The sequence below is a fragment of the Leucoraja erinacea genome, chromosome 3 (genome assembly GCF_028641065.1).
Source record: "Leucoraja erinacea ecotype New England chromosome 3, Leri_hhj_1, whole genome shotgun sequence".
Classification (NCBI taxonomy): domain Eukaryota; kingdom Metazoa; phylum Chordata; class Chondrichthyes; order Rajiformes; family Rajidae; genus Leucoraja; species Leucoraja erinaceus.
The window spans coordinates 84,309,058-84,331,958 of NC_073379.1; positions in this window are offsets into that span (position 1 = coordinate 84,309,058).

Genomic DNA, 22,901 nt, shown 5'->3' on the forward strand with positions numbered 1-22,901 from the left:
TGTGCAGAGCTGTTCCCAAATCAAGCTGCGATGCACCCCAACAATATGCTTTCTAGACTCTTCTTCAGACTGAGAGTCAGGGTGGAGGAAAACTAGTGGTATGAAAAGGTTCAGAACAATCATAGCTGGCACCGATGATCAAGGAAAGGTGGGGGAGGGACAGAGAGAGAGGGAATGCAGAGATTACTTGAAATTAGAGAAATCGCCCCTACCCCAGCCTAGTAGTCCTACTAGTTCCACTGTTCTTATCCATATATCCCTTCACTATCACCTCTTCCACAGTCAACAATGGACCATTATGGGCTCCACCTTCCCTTGGTCATCGGTGCAGCTCTGTTTTGTTCAGAACATTTTCATACCTCTAGTTTCCCTTTCCCTCGACCCTCAGTCTGAAGAAAGGTTTCAACCCGAAACATTACCTCTTCCTTTCTTACAGAGATGCTGCCTCACCCCCTGAGTTACTCCAGCATTTTGTGTCTATCTTCAATGTAAATCAGCATCTGCAATTCTTCTTACACATGTTGTATGTTTTCTACATAATTTGCATGTACAGAAGTGCCATTAATAACCAAATCAGGGTACTAGCAGAGCAGAAATTGGTAAAGAGTGCTTGAAAACTTCTTATTGACCCTTCTTTCCTCAGTGTAGATACTGTAATCATTTGTATAATTTGCGAAAGGAAAATTGATATAGTTCTGAATCACATTGCAAGCATACCCGCACCCTGTGGTCATCATATTGAGTCATTTAGCTTGTATTCCAGATATGCATTATAGAAACATAGAAATTAGGTGCAGGATGAGGCCATTTGGCCCTTCGAGCCTGCACCGCCATTCAATATGATCATGGCTGATCATCCAACTCAGTATCCCGTACCTGCCTTCTCTCCATACCCTCTGATACCCTTAGCCACAAGGGCCACATCTAACTCCCTCTTAAATATAGCCAATGAACTGGCCTCGACTACCCTCTGTGGCAGAGAGTTCCAGAGATTCACATATTCACATATTATGTTCAACACTACTAATATATTCTAATATTTAGGGATTTTGAGAGATATATCATTGGTCTGTTTAGGCTGTTTAATTATATCTATTCTAAAATATGAGGATATCCTTTTCTCTCCAATAGCTCACATACCAGTACTTCCTGGCCATTTAAAACAAACATGGATTCACTTTCCGAAAGATTAGGTTAAATGCATCCAGCATTGGTACATTTTGTGTTAGATATCTAATCAGCACTACCTCTGATGCTGGAGTCAATGGTGTAGGAACACATTTTGCTATTCGTTGTGCTTACAGAATCCCACAGACTTCACCTGGGCATCAAAGCACAGCATTGTACTTTGTCCAACCATCTGCCTATCAACCCCCAACCCCCCCATCTGTATCCACCTATCACTCACCAGGTTTTGTCCTGCCCATCCTCTCTTCTCGTTTTCTCCCCCCTTTTCCCAACTCAATCAGTCTGAAGAAGGGTTCAGACCCAAAATATTACCTATCTATGTTATCCCGTGATGCTGCCCGACCTGCTGTTATTCCAGTACTATTTGTCTATTTTTTTTGTAAACCAGCATCAACGGTTCCTTGTGTCCTCAAAAAATACTTGCCAATTGTCCCATAACTTCCTTGCAGATTGGTGGAATTTAGGCCTGTAGTTTTTTTCTAAAATATTTAACATTGTTTTCTGCACTTCGTTTTGAGATCTTTTTCATCACTGGCTCAGTGAGGTCGTTTTAAGCAGCATTTGCCAGAGGCTTTGGCTTCCCATAACAAAACCAGAGTTTTTGCAAAATTACATCTTAACATTGACACAGATTCCTTGGACAGGGCTGCAGGGTTTTTTTGTGTGTTTTATTGGCTTGTAAGGAAACAACAGTGACTTTATGTATGGCTACATTATCGTTCATTAAAAGTTTTTTTTTTTTAATAAATATTTTTATTAGAAGCAATGTACAGTATTATAAACTGTGTATAATATAATACATTTTGTGTGCCTTCTTGTTTTAAATTTAATAATAAAAAAGTAACAGAAGCAAAAATCATTAAAGGTTGTGTTGAATTTCACCAGAGCAGTCTTTGATCAATCGAGGAAAAGATTATTTTAAGATCAAGATCTCAGACCTGGCAAAAAAGCACATGGTCTATCAAGCAGCACTGACCCCAGCCCTTCCATGTGCTTCTGAGAGCTCAACACCATGCAGCAAGCAGATCAAGGAACTGAAAAACACAACCATCAAAATCCTCCAAACTCACTGACTGCTGAAGCAACCTAACATCGTCATTCTCTCTCAAGCCAACATCCCAGCATTCAGACATTAGTTACTCTCAGTCAGCTACATTAGGCTGGCCATGTCGTTCACATACTCCTGAAACAGACATTCTATTGCAAGCCCCGTCATTGGAAGAAATGATCAGGTTCACAGAGCAAAATATTCAAGAATGTGTCAGAGTCAAAGAGTCGTACTGCAGGGAAATAGGCCCTTCGGCCCAGCTTGTCCACGCTGACCAAAGTGCTCCATCTACACCTGTCCTACCTGCTCGCATTTGGCCCATATCCCTCTAAACCTTTGATATGCATGTACCTGTCCAAATGCATTTTAAATGTTGTTATAATTTCTGTGTGAAAAAGTTGACTCTCAGTTTCCTATTAAATATTTCCCCTCTCACTTAAACCTATGTCCTCTTGTTCTTGATTTCACTACTCTGGGTAAAAGACTCTGTGCAGTCGTTCTATCAATTCCTCTTATGATCCTATACACTTCTATAAGGTCACCTCTCATCTTCCTGTGCTCCAAGGAATAAAGTACTATATAAAGGAATAAAGAAATGTTCTCTGTAGCTCAGGCACTCGAGACCTGGCAACATCCTTGTACATCTTCTCATCACTCTTTCCAGCTGACCAACATCTTTCCTATAGCAATATGCGTGCTTGAAGCTTCTTTGAAGAAATACGACATCCTCTCTGACACCTGAGGAACCTCAGGCCAATGACCGCTCAAAGTGAAGAAAGAACATTTGGATGAGATGGTGAACCCTGTGGGCATGAATGGGGAGCCATGAATAAACAGCAGAAGGATCACATCTCTTCACTACCTTAAACTACCCACCTGCTCCCGCATCTGTAGAAAAGCCTTCAGTATCAACATTGGACTCAACAATCATCTGAGATCCCAAATCCTGAGGGACTTCATCAGAGAAGAGAGATGTAATCATGTAAGACATGTAGAATGAACGATAAATCTATAACTGTTATTGATCAGTTCATCAAGTTGATCAGACAAATAATATGGCTGTGTGATTTGTAAGAGCAGCAGGGAGAGAGCACAAGGCTCTTTGCCTGAAACTAATCAGGGTGTTGAATAAGAACAGGCGAAAGCTAGGATCAATTCCTCCTCAAAAAGATTCCCCCCCTTTTGTTTCACCTTATGTCAAGACGTCTGTCGGTATCCTTTTAGTTCCTTATTACCTCAGTTGCAAGTGGACCAACCATAAACCTGCTGGTACCCTAAATAGCTCTTTTTTGATGACCTGTCCATCACCTTCCAGATATTTTCCTCCCATGCTTTGTCCGAGTTTCTGCACACTCGGCCCCCCCATGACTGCCTGGATGTTCTGGATCCCAGATCACTCTGCAAGGATATGGGATTGGCCAGATACCACCACCTCCTGCTAGTTCCTGCGAGTTTCAGCTGGAAGCCACATGTTAAAACCTTTTCAGGTTAGTGAATCGTTTAGATTGAAAAGACCATCCTTTTATTAATTCCCTTTACCTTTAGGCCCTCCCCCCTTTCAAAATCTGTCCAATTCATATGTTACATGCAATGAGTAGTTTTTAGTCTTAGTTTTAGTTTTACAGATAGAGCCCGGAAACAGGCTATTTGGCCCACTGGGTCCACACCGACCTGCCATCCCTCCATGTTAAAACTATCCTACACACACAAGGGACATTTTTTACATTTACCAAGCCAGTTTACTTGTATGTCCTTGGAGTATGGGAGGAAACCAAAGATCTTGGTGAAAACCCATGCGGTCACGGGGAGAACGTACAAACTCCGTACAGACAGCACCTGTAATTGGGATAGAACCCTGCTCTCTGGTACTGCAAGCGTTGTAAGGCAGTAACTCGATTGCTGCGCCACCGTGCCGCCCTAATGAACTTAGTAAATGAACTTTGCATATTGGAATCCTGTTGCCTTGTGACCTAATTTTCAGTGCTTAATAACATAGCAACTTAAATCCCACACTTTATGTTGTGCAATAAAGTATCTTTGATGTCATGAGGTCACCTAAGATGGCGCCTACCTACGGTGACATTTTGCCAGCGGCACAACAGAAAATCTTCAAATATAGTATTTCTGAGCTCACCTGTATCAAAGAATCTGCAGAAATCGACGATGTAAGTAGCGAGCTGGTAACGCATTTAAATGCATTAGCGCTACTGCGAACTCCCGAAGATAGCGACGGTAAGGGAATCCCCGATCGGAGGGGAATCCCCGACCTCGTGGAGGCGCGCAAGTACTGTACCTTTAAACACCGAGGAGGACTTCATGGAGTACGGAAATGTGGTCGGCGGGCAGGACTACAAGTAAGACTGAAGTGCAGGGGACTTCGGCCCCCACTCCTACTGGCCAACGTACAGTCACTAGAAAACAAAGTGGAGAACTTAAGGTCAAGGCTGCTTTACCAAAGGGAGCTGAGGGAATGCTCTGTGTTCTGTTTCACAGAGACATGGCTCACCCCAGCTCCCCAGACTCAGCGGTCCAGCCTGAAGGGTTCTTCATCCACCGTATGGACCGTACGCAGGCATCTGGGAAAGGGAGAGGAGGGGGCATCTGCCTCATGGTCAACTCTGCGTGGTGCTCAGACGTGGCAGTCCTGTCCAACTCCTGCTCTCCACACCTCGAACATCTGGTTGTGAAGTGCCGTCCCTTCTACCTACCGAGGGAATTCACCTCCATCATCCTGACCGCAGTCTACATCCCACCCCAGGCTGTTGTCCCTCTGGCACTGGGGGAGCTGCACGCCATGGTCAACAAGTAGACTGTAGACTGGGCAATTTTCTAGGACTTGGCAACAGACCTGAATGAATACGCCAAAGTCGTTACAGACTTCAGAAGGGAATGTGTGGAGGACTGCGTTCCAACAAAAGCCTTCTGAGTGTTTCCTAACCTTGGATGAACCATCAGATCCACATTCTTCTGAAGGCCAGATCCCGGGCATTCAGGTCTGGCAATGCAGAGGTCTATAAGAAGTCCAGATACGACCTTGGTAAGGCCATCAAAAAGGCCAAAAGGGACTTCTGCTCTAAGCTGGAGGATGAGACGGATGTTCGGCAACTGTGGTAGGGCATGAATGCCATCACCTCCTACAAGGCGAAATCAGGAGGCGGCTAAAACGACAGCGAAGCATCACTCCCTGACAAGCTCAATGTGTTCTTCGCACAGTTTGATAGGGAGAACACTGATGTGCCTTCCTGAGCCCCTATTTGCCCTGACGGTGTTACAGTCATAGTCACAGAGGCTGACGTCAGAAGATCCTTCAGGGGGGTGAACCCTCGGAAAGCGCCTGGACCTGATGGTACACGCGGTTGAATTCTTAAGACCTGTGCAGACCAACTGGCGGGAGTTTTTGCAGACATTTTCAACCTCTCACTTCTGATATCTGAGGTTCCCACCTGCTTTAATACCTGTGCCCGAGAAGAGTAAGGTGACGTGCCTCAATGACTATCGACCAGTGGCCCTAACATCTGTGGTGATGAAGTGCTTTGAGAGGTTGGTTAAGGTGAACATCAACTCTTACCTCGACAAGAACCTCGACCAACTACAGTTCGCATACCGCCATAACAAGTCAACGGTAGATGCAATTTCACTGGTTCTCCACTGGACCACTTGGACAATAAAAACACCTATGTCAGGCTGTTGTTTATAGACTACAGCTTGGTGTTTAATACCATCATCCCTTCCAAGCTGGCTACCAAGCTCATGGAACTGAGCCTCTGCGCATCCCTCTGCAATTGGATCCTCAACTTCCTCATCCACAGACCACAGTCTATTCGAATTGGAGGAACCACTTCATCCTTCATTAGTACGGGAGCACCTCAAGGCTGTGTGCTCAGCCCCCTGCTTTACTTACTTTATACCCATGACTGCGTAGCCGGTCATAGTGTGAACTTCATCATCAAGTTCGCCGATGACACCACTGTGGTTGGACGAATCACAGGTGGGGACTAGTCAGAGTATAGAAGTGAGATCGACCGACTGACCAAATGGTGCCACCACAACAACCTGGCTCTCAACATCAGTAAGACCAAGGAACTGATTGTGGACTTTAGTTGGGGAATGATGTGGACCCAGTTTCCCAGTTGACAGTTTCACAACCTCCTCTCTAACTGTCCCCCATCTGTGATCCCCTTTCTTGTCCCCACCCACCCCCGCCCCCGATCAGTCTGAAGAAGGGTTTCGGCCCGAAACGTTGCCTATTTCCTTCGCTCCATAGATGCTGCTGCACCCGCTGAGTTTCTCCAGCTTTTTTGTGTAACCATGTGGACCCACAATCTTGTTTATATCAACGGGACGATGGTGGAAAGGGTCAATAACTTCAAATTCCTGGGCATGCATATATCAGAAGATCTTTCCTTGACCCAGCACACTGATGCAATTGTAAAGAAGGCACATCAGCGACTCTACTTCCTGAGAAGATTGTGGAGATTCGGCATGTCGAAGAGGATTCTCCTAAACTTCTACAGGTGCACGGTAGAGAGCATTCTGACTGGTTGCATCGTGGCCTGGTTCGGAAACTTGAACGTCCAGGAGCGAAAAAGACTACAAAAGGTTGTGAACATTGCCCAGTCCATCATCGGCTTTGATCTCCCCACATCAAAAAGGCAGCCAAAATCATCAAGGACCCACTCCATCCTGGCCATACACTTAACTCACCAATGTCATCAGGAAGAAGGTACTCCTGTAGACTGAAGTCTGTAATGTCCAGGTTCAGGAACAGCTGCTTCCCCACAGCCATCAGGCTATTAAACACAACAAATAAGCTATATGAGCTCTGAACTGCAAAAGACTATATTATTATTTGTTATTTGCACTATATTTGTTAATTATTGGACTTTTTCTTTTTTTTCCCCATTATGCAATGTTTACATATTCACATATTTTGTTGTGCTGCAGCAAGTAAGAATTTCATTGTCGCATCTGGGAAATATGACAATAAAACACTCTTGACTTGAAATATGTGCTGCACAAAGGTGAGGTGTGCCCAAAGTGTTCAGGTCAATTGCCTGGTAGGATTGATTTCTCCCAGAAATGATTGCCAATGCAATCTATGCCAGATACGCCATTCCTACATGATTTGTGCATTAAAATGTGTGTGATGGTTAGTGCTGCTCAGGGTGCTAAGATATAACGATAACATGAGAGCACAAACTTGGTGTGCATCCTACAAGGACTCATGCGGGTGTAAGTTAACCACAGATTATGATCCCCTAATCCATTTCTAACATTATATAATTTAGCTCATAGTATTTTTAATTGGCAAAGCTTTTGGCACAAATGCAATGGAAGGTTTTCTTTAAGAAATCCGCGCAGTATCTCTAAAATTAAGATACAATGTGGAAACAGGCCCTTAAGCCCACTGAGTCCACGCTAACCAGCGATTATCCCGTACACTAGCACTATCCTACATACTAGGGACAATTTACAATTTTTTACCAAAGCCAATTAACCTACCAACCTCTACGTCTTTGGAGTGTGGGAGGAAACTGGAGTAACCGGAGAAACCCATGCGGTCACAGGGAGAATGTTTAAACTCCGTACAGGCAGCACCCATAGTCAGGATCAAACCCGGGTTTCTGGCACTGTAAGGCAGCAACCCTACCGTTGCGCCACTGTGCCGCCCTTATGTGCACTATATTGAAATTGTAAATTAATGTTATACATATTTCCGCAGTTAATGCTACGGTGTCACACTAAATGTTCAAAATTGCAAATAGGTCAACGATCATACATTGTTTTAAAGAAACATTTTGATTAATTTCTTTGCTCTTAAGAAATCTACACACCTTAGATTTACTTTTGCAAGTAGAGCCATCCATTAAGTATTATATCAACTTGCATTTAGTACTCATGCTAGAGAGTACTTACAGTGCAGTTAGCTGAACAAGAGTAGTTTGGATTAAGTACATGAAGGAATCCACAGGTCAACCATAACAACAATCTTTGAGCAAGAGCTATAAGGTGCACTTAGAAATAAGTTAAAAAAATAAGTCTTACTCGCAACATGATTGCTGAATATGTGTGTGAATATTTAGATTTAGGCTTTGGTTTATTATTGTCAAGTGTACCACTTTGCATGCTTTCCAAACAGATCAGACATACTATACATAAATACAATCAAGTCAAACTCAATTACAATATAAAAGGGAAGATGTAGAGTGCAGAATGTAGTCCGAAGAAGGATCCCGTCTTGAAATGTCACCTATCCATGTTCTCGAGCAAAGCTACCTAACCCACTGAGTTATTCCAGCACTTTGTATCTTTGTGCATTTCCTTGTTTCTGCAGAATATAGCTTTCAGCATTGTAGCATTTCAGTTACACAGCCAAAGCTCAATATCCACAATGGGGTAGAGGTGAATCAGATAGTACCCTAGCCTATATAAAGGCCATTCAGAAGCCTGATAACAGAGGGAAAGAAGCTGTTCCTGAATCTAGTGGTGTGCATTTTCAAACTTCTATTTTTTCTGCCAGATGGGAGCACAGAGAAGAAGGGATGACCAGGAGGGTCTGAGCCCAAAACGTCACCTATTCCTTTTCTCCTGAGATGCTCCTGTTAATCCAGCTTTTTATGTCTATCTAGGGTGGGACAAATCTTTGATTATGTTGGCTGCTTTTCTGAGGCAGCATGAAGTGTAGATGGAGTCAACGGTGGGGAGTCAGGTCTGTGTGAAGGACAAGGTACAATTACAACTATCTGCTATTTTTTAGTCTTGAGCAGAGCTGTAACCAAATCAAGCCATGATGCAGCCCGATAGTATGGTTTATTTCGTACATCTGTGAAATATTGTAAGAGTAATTAGAGACATGCCAAATTTCCCTGTCTCCTCAGGAAGTAGAGGCATTGGTATGGCTTCCTGGATGACGCATCAACTTGTTGGAAGGAACTGCAGATAATGGTTTAAACCGAAGGTAGACACAATAAACTGGAGTAACCCAGCAGGGCAGGCAGCATATCTGGAGAGAAGGAATGGGTGATGTTTCGGGTCGAGACCCTTCTTCAGGCTGTGAACCACATCAATGTGGTTGGTTCACAACAGATCGTTGGTTATATTAACGCCAAGGAACTTGAAGCTCTCAACCATTGCCACTATTGCACATTTGTTGCTAATTGGGGCGTGAACTCCACCATGGTTTCTAAAGTCAATAACCAGCTTCATCATTGTGCTGACATTGAGAGAGAAGTTGTTGACTTGATAGCGTGTTACTAATGGGCCTGTCCCAATTAGGTGATTTTTTTAGGCGACTACAGGCGACTTGGGTGTCACCACATGTTCGCCGGTGGTGGCCTGGGTGTCGCCTGTATGGTCGTGACTAGTCTCCTCAGTCGCGCAAAGGACTCTAGCGTCTTTCTGGTCACTGCAAAATTTTCAACATGTTGAAACATTTTCGGCGACAGTGGGTTTGACGCATATGAGCGCATCTTGACTTCTCCTGCTGTAGGTGCTATGGTAGGTTGTCGCCAGGTTAACGTAGGTTTTCGCCAGGTGACATAGGTTCACGCCGGTGCTGACCGGCGAATTTCATTGGCGCATTGAAAAAACCCAAGCCCACAGCTCCACGTGGTCAGGCAAATATAGTGCGTGGACATTGCGCATTGTTTTGGGGACATCGGGTAGTGCAACATGGCTCTAAGAACTTTTTTTGGTGTTAAAGTGATATTTATAGATCAATCAATTTCACATTTTATGCGATTAAAAGACCTATTAGTATTAGTAAATTGATAAACCTGGATCAAACGGGGTTCATACCCAAAAGATACTCATTTAATAATTTGAGACGCCTGTTTAATATAATGTATTCACATAAAGTGGAGGAAGAAGATATATCAATTATTTCTTTGGACGCAGAGAAAGCATTTGATCAGGTAGACTGGCAGTACATATAAAGTACTGCAAAAATTTAATATGGGAGAGAATTTTATTACATGGGTAAAATTATTGTATGATAAACCGATGGCAAGAATTTTAACTAACAACATGTTATCTCAAAATTTTCAATTATCAAGGGGTAATAGGCAGGGATGTGCGTTATCACCCCTGCTATTTGCCCTTATGCTAGAACCTCTGGCTGAAAGTATAAGAATTCATCTGAATATTCAGGGCTATAATACTAGGGACTCAAAGAATAAAATTTAATTATATGCAGACGATATACTTTTATATATTACAAAGTCACAAACGAGCATACCAAATTTATTAAATTTAATAGAGGAATTCGGGTCTTTTTCTGGATATAGAATAAACTGGAATAAAAGTGAAATCATGACGTTAAAACCTCAAGAACCTACACACTTACTGAAGTACCCCTTTAAAATTGCAACAGAAAAATTTAAATATTTGGGTATTCAGATTACTAGAAAATATAAAGCATTATTCAACGGTAAATTTTATACCTTTATTAAATAAACTTAATACGCTGATTAAATTTTGGAAAACACTTCCTTTATCATTATTAGGTAGAATAAATGCAATAAAAATGAGCTTCCTACCACAATTACTATACCTATTTCAGTCTATACCAAAATATATACCAAAATACTTAAAAAAAAAAGTAGACTAATATTACTAATTTTATTTGGGACTATAGATCACATAGAATTACAAAAAAACACTTATGTAAACCAAAAGATGTCGGGGGACTCTCACTCCTGAATTTTATGTATTATTACTGGGCAGTGCATATTAAGAATATAATGTATTGGCTGGATAGTTCTACACAACAGACAGAATGGATAAAAATGGAGAAAGAGGATTGTTTTCCTTGTAATATAGGAACAATCCTCTTCTCCCTGAAAAAACTGAACAACACAATATATAAGAAGAACATGATATGTATGGTACAATAAGAATTTGGAAACAAATAAAATTATCTTTAAAATGAAGAAATTTATCATTGTTAATGCCATTAGCGAATAACCCTTTGTTTAAACCATCCCTTATTGATAAAACATATAACCAATGGGAAAGTCTTGGAATTAGAAGGATTGGGGATGTGTACGAAATGGGAAACCTACTATCATTCCAACAATTACAATTAAAATTTAAATTGAAAAACAACCAATATTTTAAATATCTTCAGATTTGCGATTTCATGAAAAAATACATACAAGGATATCAAAAAATAACTCCTGAATTATTGGAAGAAGCAATAAATATTAAAGCTGAATCACAAAAATTAATATATTAATATAATAGTATTTTAAATATAGACCTACCATCGACAGAGTACTTAGAGAAGAGTGGGAACGGGAACTAATGATAAAAAATTACGAAGGTTACATGGGAAAAGTACTTGATATATATTTACAAATGTTTGATTAATGTAAGATAATCTAATTCAATTTAAAATTTTACATAGATTATATTATTCAAAAACAAGATTGAACAAATTTAATCCAAATATATCCCCCATTTGTGATAAATGTTTATCCCAAAACTCAATTATAACACACTCTTTTGTTTCCTGCATAGATTTTGGAGTGATATTTTTGAAATATTTACAAAATTATTTAAGATAAGAATGGAACCTAATACTGAAATGATTATTTTTGGAGTAATGGAAGATGGGAATAAATTGAACACATCTCAAAATTAATTTTTTAATTATGGTTTAATAATAGCAAAAAAATTAATACTTACATTTTGGAAAAATACATCAATACCAACGCTTAAAATGTGGATTGTGAGCATGTTGGACAACGCACATCTTGAGGAAATGCGATTCCTCCTAATGGATAAATCAGACCAATTCATAACGAGTTGGTCTCCATTTGTCATCTTTTTGGAATCATATGATGCAACACAATTGTAAAAACTAACTGTTTCAGGATTGGACGAGGGATGGTCAAGATTATAAATAATGATCTCCTTACTTCTTTTCTTTATATCTTATTCTCTTTTTCCTATTTTCTTTTCTTCAACTTTCTTCACTCATTCATCTTATTTCTTTTTCTTCACACACTATATATCTCACGTCTTTCTATCCCTTACTATCTAATTTATTTTTCTTATTCTTATCTTTCTTTATTATACCAAAAAAAAAAGAAGCTGTACATAAAATGTATTATGAAAATATATATTAGGCACTTTGGTGCCATATGATTGTACTTACTTCTAATAAAATAAAATATTAAAAAAATAAAAAATAAACTTTTTTAAGCACTGTTGTATGCTCATTATAATCTAATAATAAATCAAACTTTTCTGTTGTTAGTGATGATTCTTTACGGATTTATTATAGATAATTTCAATTTTTATGTGGTTATAATATTTTTGTACGCACTGTTGCATGTCTGATCACCATGCTGTTGTTGTTAAAACTTTTGTATGTTTCAATATCAATAAAGGAAATGGTTGATATTTTGACAGTAAATTGACATATGAAGATACTATTTTTCAAAGTACTGTCTCATGGCATCACTTTCAAATATTTATATTTCATATATTTTGATCAATTAAGCAAACACAAACACAAGCATTGCACTGCATAGAAAAGCAAATTATTTTCATATATTTTGATTATTTAACAAACACAAACACAAGCATTGTGCTGCATTTAAAATTAAAGTCTTTTGGGAGGATGTGGTTGGCCCTGAAAAGGGACTTTTCTTGTGTTCTGTCGGGGGCTCCCTTCCTGGAGTGGTGGACTTCGGTTTGTGGTGTGGGCTATTTGCTGCTGGTCTTCCGATCATGTTGTTCTGCTATGGTACACTGCCTAGTTTGGAGTTGTAGTAAGTGCAGAGATTGTCTCTCTGGTCCTGGGCTCTCCTTTTGCTTCAATCCTGCACGGGCATCACCATCCCAACCAGGTGTGTAGTGGATTCTCAGGATTGGTCGTCTGTCCAATCTTGGCAGGTGGTTTCCGTGCATCAGGCAAGCCTTCTGTTCCTCTAATAGCCAGAGTCCAGTGTTTCCTGGCAATCTCTCCAGTGCCACCATAAGTGCAGCCTGTCCTCCAGTTCTCCATGAGCCTGGTGTGATGTTGCTTGAGGTTTGCTTGAGTTCCAGGGTAAATGTTGCATTATTCAGTTAACTTAGCTTCTTTCCAGAAGCTTCTCCTAGAAACAATATATGGAACACTCTGTGGTTGGTTTAGAGAACTGTAATTAATATGTTTGATTGGATTGTAAAGAGACCACCCCTATCTAGTTCAGCCCCTCAAGGTTAGTGGACCTATAAAAGGTGTCTCCACCTTAGTTCGGTGTCGATCTTCTGGAAGTGCGCTTGAGACTGCATGACCTTTTGTAGTGTTTCTGGTTGCACGAGGCTGAAGCGCTTGGCCAGGCAAATGCAAGGATCGAACCCGTGGTGGTTTAGGTATCATATAGGGGGATTCGCTGTTCAATCTAAAAAAGGAAAGGAAGGAGATGCAGCTTCCGATTCACAAAAGGCCACTGCAACCTCAACTGTGCGGTTCCTTGCCTTTGATAGTAACAAGGATTTGTGCAGCATTCCACTCACAGAAGGTTGCAGCAGGCTCATCTGTGGAGACGTTGATAACCCGGCAAACCCATCCGGGAGGCTTGATATGGTTGCTTCCCACTTACAATTTGCTTTGCTCCAGTAGGTTTTCTCCGTCAACCCAGGAATTGTGTTCTCAGACAGCCAATTTAGCTCACTTGCCATCCATGCAAATCGAGGACGTACAGCATGTGATTCATAGAGCCTATTGAGTGCATGCTAGAACCCTCAGATACATCGCTGCTACAGATTCCCTCCGGGGATGAATAATGAATAAAGTTTTATTGTACAGCAGGCAGGGATGGGAGATTGCAACCTTTACGTGGTCCGCCCTGTTTTGACAAATGCAATCAACCCGGTGTGCACAATCAAATAAGATCAAATAGAACAAGTTGTTCTACAACTTTAGGCTGTGCATGCCATATGCAAGAAGAAAAAGAAGTACAGCAGGCAGTGAAGAAAGCCAATAGCATGTTGGCCTTCATAACAAGAGGAGTTGAGTATAGGAGCAAAGAGGTCCATCTGCAGTTGTAGAGGGCTCTAGTGAGACCACACCTGGAGTATTGTGTGCAGTTTTGAATAGAATAGAATAGAATAGAATTGCCTTTATTGTCATTCAGACCTTATGGTCTGAACGAAATTTCGTGCCTGCAGTCATACATACAATAATACAATAATAAACAACAACAAACACAAATTAACATCCACCACAGTGAGTCCTCCAAACACCTCCTCACTGTGGTGGAGGCAAAAATCTTAGGGCTGCAGTCTCTTCCCTCCTCTTCTCCCTCTGCGCTGAAGCGATACCCCACCGGGCGATAGTACAACCAGTCCCGCGGCTCACCGAACCCCGCAAACGGGCCAGCTCAAACACCGCGGCCTGGGGTGGTCGAAGCTGCCACCCTCCAGTCTAGCGAACTCAGCCGCTGGCCCGCGGATGAACCCCGGACTCAGGTCACCGCTGCCAGAACGCCGTCCAAGCCACCGGAGCACCGTTCCAGCCCCGAGCCGGATCGCCCTCACGTGAGTGCCGTACCTCCCACGAGTTGGGCCGCTCCGACGGGAGCGCTGTACCTCCCTCGAGCTGGGCCACTCCAACGGGAGCGCCGTACCTCCCTCGAGCTGGGCCGCTCCAACGGGAGCGCCATTCCACCCTCGAGCTGGGCCGCCCCAGCGGGAGCACCACAGCCCCTCACGGGAGAGTCTCAGCCCCACGCCAGGCCGCCCTCACGGGAGCGTCACAGCCCCTCACGGGAGCGCCGTTCCAGCCCCGAGCCTGACCGCCCTCACGGGAGCGAGCCCAGGGCAAGTCCTGACTGGCTCTGCCTTTGGAGTCTCGAGGTCTCGAGTCTAGTTCAGCCCCTCAAGGTTAGTGGACCTATAAAAGGTGTCTCCACCTTAGTTCGGTGTCGATCTTCTGGAAGTGCGCTTGAGACTGCATGACCTTTTGCAGTGTTTCTGGTTGCACGAGGCTGAAGCGCTTGGCCAGGCAAATGCAAGGATCGAACCCGTGGTGGTTTAGGTATCATATAGGGGGATTCGCTGTTCAATCTAAAAAAGGAAAGGAAGGAGATGCAGCTTCCGATTCACAAAAGGCCACTGCAACCTCAACTGTGCGGTTCCTTGCCTTTGATAGTAACAAGGATTTGTGCAGCATTCCACTCACAGAAGTCTGCAGCAGGCTCATCTGTGGAGACGTTGATAACCCGGCAAACCCATCCGGGAGGCTTGATATGGTTGCTTCCCACTTACAATTTGCTTTGCTCCAGTAGGTTTTCTCCATCAACCCAGGAATTGTGTTCTCAGACAGCCAATTTAGCTCACTTGCCATCCATGCAAATCGAGGACGTACAGCATGTGATTCATAGAGCCTATTGAGTGCATGCTAGAACCCTCAGATACATCGCTGCTACAGATTCCCTCCGGGGATGAATAATGAATAAAGTTTTATTGTACAGCAGGCAGGGATGGGAGATTGCAACCTTTACGTGGTCTGCCCTGTTTTGACAAATGCAATCAACCCGGTGTGCACAATCAAATAAGATCAAATAGAACAATTTGTTCTACAACTTTAGGCTGTGCATGCCATATGCAAGAAGAAAAAGAAGTACAGCAGGCAGTGAAGAAAGCCAATAGCATGTTGGCCTTCATAACAAGAGGAGTTGAGTATAGGAGCAAAGAGGTCCATCTGCAGTTGTAGAGGGCTCTAGTGAGACCACACCTGGAGTATTGTGTGCAGTTTTGAATAGAATAGAATAGAATAGAATTGCCTTTATTGTCATTCAGACCTTACGGTCTGAACAAAATTTCGTGCCTGCAGTCATACATACAATAATACAATAATAAACAACAACAAACACAAATTAACATCCACCACAGTGAGTCCTCCAAACACCTCCTCACTGTGGTGGAGGCAAAAATCTTAGGGCTGCAGTCTCTTCCCTCCTCTTCTCCCTCTGCGCTGAGGCGATACCCCACCGGGCGATAGTACAACCAGTCCCGCGGCTCACCGAACCCCGCAAACGGGCCAGCTCAAACACCGCGGCCTGGGGTGGTCGAAGCTGCCACCCTCCAGTCTAGCGAACTCAGCCGCTGGCCCGCGGATGAACCCCGGACTCAGGTCACCGCTGCCAGAACGCCGTCCAAGCCACCGGAGCACCGTTCCAGCCCCGAGCCGGATCGCCCTCACGTGAGTGCCGTACCTCCCACGAGCTGGGCCGCTCTGACAGGAGCGCTGTACCTCCCTCGAGCTGGGCCACTCCAACGGGAGCGCCGTACCTCCCTCGAGCTGGGCCGCTCCAACGGGAGCGCCATTCCACCCTCGAGCTGGGCCGCCCCGGCGGGAGCGCCACAGTCCCTCACGGGAGAGTCTCAGCCCCACGCCAGGCCGCCCTCACGGGAGCGTCACAGCCCCTCACGGGAGCGCCGTTCCAGCCCCGAGCCGGACCGCCCTCACGGGAGCGAGCCCAGGGCAAGTCCTGACTGGCTCTGCCTTTGGAGTCTCGAGGTCGCCAGCTCTGCCATTAGGCCTCAGCGCAGACGGAGGCAGAGAAGGGAGATATGACAAAAAAGTTTCATTCCCCGGAAGGGAGAGACAGCAAGCCCCGTTTCAACCCCCCCCCCCCCCCCCCCCACACATAAACACAACCTAAAAACCAAAAACTTAACTAGACAAAACAAAAAAAAACAACACAAAAAAAGTAAAAACAAACGGACTGCAGGCGAGCCGCTGCTGCCAGGGCAGCGCCGCCACTTCCGGACTTGGTCTCTAAATTTGAGAAAGGACATTCTTCTTATCAAGGGAGTGCAGCGTAGGTTCACAAGATTAATTCCCGGGATGACGGGACTGTCATATGTTGATAGAATGGAGCGGCTGGGCTTGTATACTCTAGAATTTAGAAGGATAAGAGGGGATCTTATTGAAACATATCAGATTATTAAGGGTTTAGACACTCTAAAGGCAGGAAACATGTTCCCAATGTTGGGGGAGTCCAGAACCAGGGGCCACACTTTAAGAATAAGGGGTAAGCCATTTAGAACGGAGATGAGGAAAAACATTTTCACAAAGAGGGTTGTAAAGCTGTGGAAGTCATGGGATATGGCGAGAAGGCAGGAACGGGGTACTGATTGTAGATGATCAGCCATGATCAATTTGAATGGCACTGCTGGCTCGAAGAGCCGAATGGCCTACTCGTGCACCTATTGTCTATAGTTTATTGTCTATTTTATCATATCATATCGTATTGTCTACATCCTCAGACATCCCAGTGCAAGAGACCATTTAATTATGGCTGATCTATAGCTCCCTCCTAACCCCATTCTCCTCATGACCCCTGACACCCGTATAATCAAGAAACTATCTATCTCTGCCTTAAAAATATCAATTGACTTGGCCTCCACAGCCTTCTGTGGCAAAGAATACCACAGATTCACCACTCTCTGACTAAATAAATTCCTCCTCATCTCCTTCCTGAAGGAAGGTCATAAGGTTATGAACATTCACAGAAGGGAGTCACCATCAGAAAACATGGGAGCCAACAACAAGTGAAGCTGATACCTTCTTAGTGCCCTCTGAACAAGCACTTCTTCTCTGGCTCCACAACTGAGACATTTCTTATCTTGTTTTGTATCCATGCCCACCATCTTCCCTGGAAGAAAAGCCAAAGTGTTTCTTCATTCATGCAACAAGGCAATGAAACAGTCTGATCAAGGTTATATAATTGTAGTTTGCTGCATAAGGATTTTGAAAGCTTTGATAATCGGAATAGTTGCTTCCTATTACAGGCTTGACAATGCTGATGTTTGTATCAAAGGTCCCTATGTTGATTAGTTTTCTTTTTGTACATTTAGATTGGGACCCTCCAATTTCATAAGAGCAGTTTTTATTTCCAAATGGTGCTCAGAGCAGGAGATCAGCAGCAAGTGTACCATCTTATTTTGATTACCTGCTCCCCTAAATTTTGATAGGTGTTGCAAGTGTTGCGCCCTCATATCTGTTATCTGCATCTGGCCGTGAACCACATCTAGATGGAGTAATGCTGGCCAACACTCATACAGCAACACCACTCGTTTCTTCCCAATGTACTGTTCTACATTAGCTTCCATTTTTAAACATTTTATCGTGCCTGGATGGGTTCGGGGTTGAACACACTTAACATTTAGCAGGGTCTACTACCAGCAATGGGCGTCAATCATCCTTCTTATGCCTGAGCTAGAATAACAAGCATGAATGCTATTTGACTGATTAAACCATCACAACCAAGATTGATTTTATGGCAAAATTATACAGAGCTATTGAGGAAAGGCTACTCCCTCTGCATCTGAACCATTTCTAAAACATCAATTAACCTTTTAAAGATAAGTTATATTAATATCACAATGTGACCTCATTAGGGATAATTAGACAGTCAAAAATATCCTTTTGGCACTATTTTTAAGATGCACATGAGTATATAGTTGGCATTACTCTGAATACTAGTTCATTATAGGAATGTAAATTATCAGCTCTCTTACCAAATGTTATTTATTTTTATCAAATTGGCAATAGAAACTGTGCCATGTTCCTTGGTTTCTGTTCCAATATGCTTTACCTTAAATTTAACACCGTTAAAATCCATCTGCTATTCTTTAACAATCTGCCTAGAAGTTTCACATCACAATGATTGCTGTTCATTTCTTCATCCTTGTCAATCAGCCATCTCGCTGGGTTTCACCAGGCCTTTGATTTATTGTAATGCATATTATTAATAATTAGTGTGAACAGCAATGGAACAAGCCATTGAAAAATATTATTTGTGTGGATACTATTGTCGAACCCACCCCAGAATCCTTGTCATTGAAACCTCAGCTGCCTCTATTTTCAACATGTTTGTTCATCACCATAGTGCTCACAGCAATAACAGGATCGGTCCGAGTCAGCATGGATTTACAAAGGGGAAATCATGTTTGACTGATCTTCTGGAATTTTTTGAGGATGTACTAGGAAAATGGACAAGGGAGAGCCAGTGGATGTAGTGTACCTGGACTTTCAGTAAGCCTTTGATAAAGTCCCACATAGGAGATTAGTGGACAAAATTAGAGCACATGGTATTGGGTGCAGGGTACTGACAAGGATAGAAAATAAGTTGGCAAACAGGAAACAAAGAGCACGGATTAACGATTCCCTTCAAAATGGCAGGCAGTGACTAAGGGGGTACCGCAAGGCTCGGTGCTGAGACCGCAGCTATTTACAATATACATTCATGATTTAGATGAAGGGATTAAAAGTAACACTTGCACATTTGCAGATGACACAAAACTGGGTGGCAGTGTGAACTGTGAGGAGGATGCTATGAGGATGCAGGGTGACTTGGACATGTTGGGTAAGTGGGCAGATGCATGGCAGATGCAGTTTAATATGGATAAATGTGAGGTTATCCACTTTAGTGGCAAGAACAGGGAGGAAGATTAGTACCTGAATGGTGTCAAGTTAAGAAAAGGGGACGTACAACGAGATCTGGATGTCCTTGTTCATCAGTCAGTGAAAGTTATGCCCGTCCCACTTAGGAAACCAGAACGGAAACCTCTGGAGACTTTGCGCCCCACCTAAGGTTTCCGTGCGGTTCCCGAAGGTTTTTGTCAGTCTCCCTACCTGCTTCCACTACCTGCAACCTCCGGCAACCACCTGCAACCTCCGGGAACCGCACGGAAACCTTGGGTGGGGCGCAAAATCTCCAGAGGTTTCCGTTCAGGTTTCCAAAGTGGGACAGGGGCATAAGCATGCAGGTACAGCAGGCAGTGAAGAAAACAAATGGCATGTTGGTCTTCATAACAAGAGGAGTTGAGTATAGAAGCAAAGAGATCCTTCTGCAGTTGTACAGGGCCCTAATGAGACCACACATGGAGTATTGTGTGCAGTTTTGGACCTCATATTTGAGGAACGACATTCTTGCTATTAGGAAGTGCAGTGTAGGTTCACAAGGTTAATTCCCGGGATGGCTGGACTGTCATATGCTGAGAGAAGGGAACAACTGGGGTTGTATACACTGGAATTTAGAAGGATGAGAGGGAAACATATAAGATTATTAAGGGATTGGATACGCTAGAGGCAGGAAACATGCCAATGTTGGGGGAGTCCAGAACCAGGGACCACAGTTTAAGAATAAGGGATAGGCCATTTAGAACAGAGATAATGAAAAACCTTTTCACCCAGAAAATTGGGAATCTGTGGAAATCTCTGCCTCAGAAGGCAGTGGAGGCCAATATTCTGGATGCTTTCAAGGTAGAGTTGTTAGATAGAGCTCTTAAAGATAGTGGAGTCAAGGGATATTGGGAGAAGGCAGGAACGGGGTACAGATTGTGGATGATTAGCCATGATCACAGTGAATGGCGCTGCTGGTTCAAAGGGCCGAGTGGTCTAGTCCTGCACCTATTGTCTATTGATTATAATCTTAATGCTACATTATTTTCCAATTAAACAAACCATCATTTTTGGAATTTTCTTCCTTGTTATTAAATCCCTACATCATTGCACACCTCTGATTTCGCCAGACCTACAACCTTATGAAATATCTGCATTTCTCTCAAATTCCCTCCATTCCCAAAAGGAAAGCTTTCAATCCTTCCTCACTTTCACTCCTGGGACATCGTTTAAAACCTAGCTCTCTGTTACCCTAATATCCCTTTATATTTACTGATATAAATGTTTGGTTAGGAATACTGTTGGGAACTGCCTTAGGATAGAAATATAGAAACATAGAAAATAGGTGCAGGAGTAGGCCATTCGGCCCTTCGAGCCTGCACCGCCATTCAATATGATCACGGCTGATCATCCAACTCAGTATCCTGTACCTGCCTTCTCTCCATACCCCCTGATCCCTTTAGCCACAAGGGCTACATCTAACTCCCTCTTAAATATAGCCAATGAACTGGCCTCAACTACCTTCTGTGGCAGAGATTCAGCACTCTCTGTGTGAAAAATGTTTTTCTCATCTCGGTCCTAAAAGATTTCCCCCTTCTCCTTAAATTGTGACCCCTTGTTCTGGACTTCCCCAACATCGGGAACAATCTTCCTGCATCTAGCCTGTCCAACCCCTTAAGAATTTTGTAAGTTTCTATCAGATCCCCCCTCAATCTTCTAAATTCAAGCGAGTACAAGCCGAGTCTATCCAGTCTTTCTTCATATGAAAGTCCGGACATCCCAGAAATCAGTCTGGTGAACCTTCTCTGTACTCCCTCTATTTTACCATGTTAAAAAGCATTCTAAGAATAAAAGCTATCATTGAAGGTGAAGGTGGAATCTCATATAGATAGGGTGGTAAAGAAAGCTTTTGGTATGCTAGCCTTTATAAATCAGAGCATTGAGTATAGAAGCTGGGATGTAATGTTAAAATTGTACAAGGCATTGGTGAGACCAAATCTGGAGTATGGTGTACAATTTTGGTCACCCAATTATAGGAAGGATGTCAACAAAATAGAGAGAGTACAGAGGGATTTACTAGAATGTTGCCTGGGTTTCAACAACTAAGTTACAGAGATAGGTTGAATAAGTTAGGTCTTTATTCTCTGGAGCGCAGAAGGTTAAGGGGGGACTTGATAGAGGTCTTTAAAATGATGAGAGGGATAGACAGAGTTGATGTGGACAAGCTTTTCCCTTTGAGAATAGGGAAGATTCAAACAAGAGGACATGACTTCAGAATTAAGGGACAGAAGTTTAGGGGTAATATGAGGGGGAACTTCTTTACTCAGAGAGTGGTAGCGGTGTGGAATGAGCTTCCAGTGGAAGTGGTGGAGGCAGGTTCATTGGTATCATTTAAAAATAAATTGGATAGGCATATGGATGAGAAGAAGGAATGGAGGGTTATGGTATGAGTGCAGGCAGGTGGGACCAAATGGAAAAAAAACATTTGTTCGGCACGGACTTGTAGGGCCGAGATGGCCTGTTTCCGTGCTGTAATTGTTATATGGTTATATGGTTATTGAAGTTGGATTTCTATTAAAAAAATAATGGTTATGGAACATGTTATGTTCACAGTTATTTTGAGAGACTAGAATGAAAAAACAGGGATGTAATGCTGAAACTTTTTAAAGCACTGGTCAGACCGCATTTGGAGTATTGTGAACAATTTTGGGCCCCATATCTGAGGAAGGATTTGAAAGGGTCCAGAGGTGGTTTATGAGAAAATTTGAGTTGACATATGATGAGCGTTTTACAGCACTGGGCCTGTATTCGCTGGACTTTAGAAGGATGGCTAATAATTAAGACTTACTGAATAATAAAATACCTGGATAGTGGAGGCGGCGAGGATATTTCCATGAGTGAGAGAGTCTAGGACCAGAGGGCAGAGCTTCAGAATAAAAGGACATACCTTTAGAAAGGAGATGAGGAGAAATCTCTTTAGTCAGAGGGGGGTGAATCTGTGGAATTCTTTGCCATGGATGGCTGAGGAGTCAAGTCATTGGGTATTTTTGAGGCAGAGATTGACAGATTCTTGATCAGTAAAGGGACCAAGGGATACGGAGAGATGATAGGAGAATGGGGTTAACAGGGAAGAATAGATCAGCCATGATTCAATGGCAGAATAGACTTGATGGGCCGAATGGCCTACTTCTCCCCCTATGACTTATGAACTTATGAACGTCACCCACATTCGTATAAAAATCTATGGACTCATCACAG